We start from the raw sequence: 4,179 nt of genomic DNA, 5'->3' as shown, positions 1-4,179 counted from the left end.
AACGCCACGCATCCATTTCCAACTAAGTATATATATATATATATATATATATATATATATATATTTATATATATGTATGTATGTATGCATGTCATGTATCTATGTTTTATATACGTATATGTATGCATATGTATTATATGTGTGCATATATATATATATATATATATATATATATACAGAGAGAGAGAGGTGGGGGGGGGAGAAAGTAAGAGAGAGAGTAAGAGAGTTATGCGCACGTATGTCTGGTTATCGTTTGGGGTTTGTGCGTTTGTGTTGTGTCTGTATTGATGCGTTCGTTTTGTATATGCTAGTGTTAGAATTTGAAATTCAAATTCACTATCACAAATTCACTTACAAATATCAGAAAACAGAGAAATTTGCTCTCTTAAATGGGATATAATATAACGTTCTGTTACAATAACAGGAACATGTTCTCGATCTCACTCTTCTAATGTAATCTTTATTGCCTGCAATCAATTTTTCTAAATATATTACTGAATCCAATGTATGTTAAATGGAAGCCAATTGTGTGTTTCAAATAAAGTTAACATTGTTCTTTTAGATGCTTTGATGGTCAGTTCTTATTCCCATTCTGATTACATTGTTGGTTGTTCTGGTTGGTTAACAACTCTCAATTGTATTGCTAACTTCGTATTTCAGCAGAAATGAAAATATCATTACTTTACCATATCAACTTGCAAGAGTTGCCGTATTTACCGGCGTAAGATGTACCCACGAATAAGACAGACCCCTATTGTATAAGTAAAGATTGTAGAAGAAAAAATTAGTATGTTTCATGATCTATATATCTACGCGCCCTTTTAAGGCCTAGCCAGGCTCATAGGCCCAGTTTCTCGATTTCTATGGCGTGAGTTCCCCCCAGCTGGACGGGACGCCAGTCCATCACAGCGTTACTCAAGAAACAGGAAGAAAGAGTGAGAGAAATCTGTGGCGAAAGAGTATAACAGGGGTCGCCACCACCCCCTGTCGTAGCCTCGTGGAGCTTTAGGTGTTTTCGCTCAATAAACACACACAACACCCGGTCTGGGAATCGAAACAGCGATCCTCCGACTGCGAGTCCGCTGCCCTAACCACTGGGCCATTGCGCCTCCACATGTTTCATAATACATTTACTGAAAGCTTTTCAATGTGGTTTTGCGGCAAAAATGTATGATACTGTGTAAGTGCATACAATACTGTATGACAATATTCTGAAATACAGTTTATATTTATCATATATAAACTATGCTAGGGAGTATAGTATTTCAGCTTTGTGTTCTTTGAGCTCATCTGTATAGTTGCTTATATTCTGGGTAACAAAATTTCCATGTACGGTGTAAATCCTGTATTTCTGGCCATGATGGTTTATGTAAACGCGATCAGCTACTAGGGGTGGCGCACCGTCGCTATGGTTTTGTTGTCATCAAGTCATTGCAAATAGTTAATAAGAAAATGAAAGTTTGTTAACATCGCTTTCAATTTTTAGGAGAATTTTTGATTTAGAAAATTGAAAACCGTTTCTTAAAGGTAACAATGTCATTAAATACTGTAAGATACATATACGTTATGGGCTACCTATGCTGAGAAAGGAGGTATGATGAAATGATGGCACTTCCCCGAATAACTGTAGGCAATGTTTCGGAAGTTTGTGCCAATATACTGTGATATTTTGACTTGTTTCTCTATTTTATTATTTGTAGCAATTATCTGTTTGGGGTCGATAAAGTAAGTACCAGTTTAACACTTACGCCCTACCTTTCAATTTCTAGTCTTGTTCTAAAATTTGAGACCATTATTAATAACAATTACTGTGCCTGTCGAACTTTCGCTCATGCGTCTTCTCAGTCCAAGACCATTCGTTATAGCGCTGTATTAAACGCTGGGCAATTTTTTAAATAGATTTAAAATTTAAGCGCATCTTATACACCGGCAAATAAGGTAAATGGTGTCTGAGAAGTCATAGAAAGTAACCAAATAATGAGAAGTAAAAAAAAAGTAGCCATTACATCGTGAAATAGTCATTTTAGTAACACGCACAGATTTACTTTAAATTTATATTTATTTCATGAGACATCAAAAATCTTGTCACTGACATATTTCACAGATGAACTATTTCACTGACCACTACTGGTTGCAATGTGTGACGAAAATTTTGATTCCACGTAAAATAAAATTTTAATTTGAAATGAATTTAGCACGTTTGTTTGCTATTAAATAGTTAGGCTGACTCTTTTCTGATGTAATTAGTTTGGTTTCAACTCCCTCACATCAAGTGATTACTTCAGGCTCAGTACATAGTCTTGGGTCAAGTTACTAACTTGTCAAGTACAACTCTGAAAAAGAAAAGTTATTTAAAAGCTACGATGATCGAGAATGCTACAAAAGGTAATGTAGATATTCATTGTGTTGAGTGTCGGGACAAAGTTACTATAAAAATAATTTTGTTTTAATATTAACTCATACGCACATACAAGCATATACACATACTCACATAAAGCGCATCTAATACGCCGGCAAATAAGGTAAACGGTGTCTGATAAATCATAGAAAGTAATCAAATATTGAGAAATTTAAAAAAGTAGCCGCTACATAGTGTTTCCCGATATTGCACGATATCGAAAATAACATTGCTGTATCGATGTGTTGTTTATCGATAGTCAGCTGAGCTTTGAGACACGGTTGTTCACTACCCTTCTAATTTTTTAGTATTTTGAGGTATCTGTCATGAAATTTGCTATGGTCCTTGTAAGGAATATCATCATGAGAAAGGATGAACGTCAGATACTCCCTGGTACCCCATAACAGTTACTCCCTAATACTCCATAGATATTAGTTATGATGATGACACAGGCCAAATCCATGACCGAAAACACGATCACAAAAATAATATCAACGATCTCTGGAAAATTAGAAATCATCCACTAAATTAACTGAATTATGTAAAACATAAGATATAAAAATAAACGGTAGGAAATGCAGGAACAGGTAAATAATCACATTCACGTAATTGGTTCTCCTGGAGAACAAGTCGTAGAGTTTGTATTTCACATCTGTCCAATCTCAAATGAATCCATAAACGTATAGGTTTCTTTATCATTCACAGAATTAAACTCAGTGCGAAACATGATACAGAACAGGTCAAATCTGAGTCACAGATACAAAGTTAGGCTATATAATGTTGGTATTTGTTTAATTATAATCTATATGTTTAGAGCTCTGAGTCGAGAAGTCTAGTTGGAGGATATAGGAACATAAACAAACCGACATCTGTTATCAAGCGGCGGGGACGGAATGACAAACAAAAAACAAAGATATCCGCACACTCGGACACATATATTTAGACATGTGTGTGTGTAGGTTTAGACGTGTGTGTGTTTTTTTTTCTTTGCGTCTGTGTTTATGAAATGATTGACTATCGATTTGTATTTGATCAATGAATCAAATCAACATGTGTCAGGCTCCCTAAATTAATTATTTTCTTTGATGAAAATATTAAATTTAATAATACCGTGTAAACAGCCTTACTTCTGTTGACTTTCCAACCCTGTTATTATCACTACCAACACCAACATCAACAATAACTAATAACAAAATCAAAAGCAACAATACTGACTAGTACCTAATAAAAGACCGAAATTGATAAAGGCTGACTGAATGGCAAATTACAACTGTTATGTCTTTCCCAATGGTATTTGATGGCTGCAATAAATAAATAAATAAATGAATAAATAAATAATGTGATTTATTGAATACGTGTGATCCCACTGTGGTAATTTAAACTCAGACATTCAGTTTCAAGTGTTTTAATTTGCTTGGTTACCTCCTGCTGGTATACTAATTTTTTTTTTCTGTTAATAAAGAAATATGTTAAACAGAGAAGGCTGGTGTGTAGTTAGACAGCTTCCTTTCCAGCCATGCGATGCTGGGTTCAGTCTTACCGTGCGTCATCTTCAGCAACTGTCTTCTATTACATGTATATATATATATATATATATATATAATTATAAATATATAGGGATCAGCATGAGATTGCTTCCTTATATATTTATAATTATAAATGTTTTTACCGATAAAGGTTTTTTTGCATACTGAACTACTTGGCAAAATTGTTAATTATTAATTTTATTAACTAATTGGCAATTCCCTGCCCTATATCTGTATTTATATATATATATATAT

This window comes from Octopus bimaculoides, chromosome 5 (genome assembly GCF_001194135.2).
Source record: "Octopus bimaculoides isolate UCB-OBI-ISO-001 chromosome 5, ASM119413v2, whole genome shotgun sequence".
Lineage (NCBI taxonomy): Eukaryota > Metazoa > Mollusca > Cephalopoda > Octopoda > Octopodidae > Octopus > Octopus bimaculoides.
The sequence above is the reverse complement of the archived record's forward strand: the minus strand, read 5'-3'. Positions refer to the sequence as shown.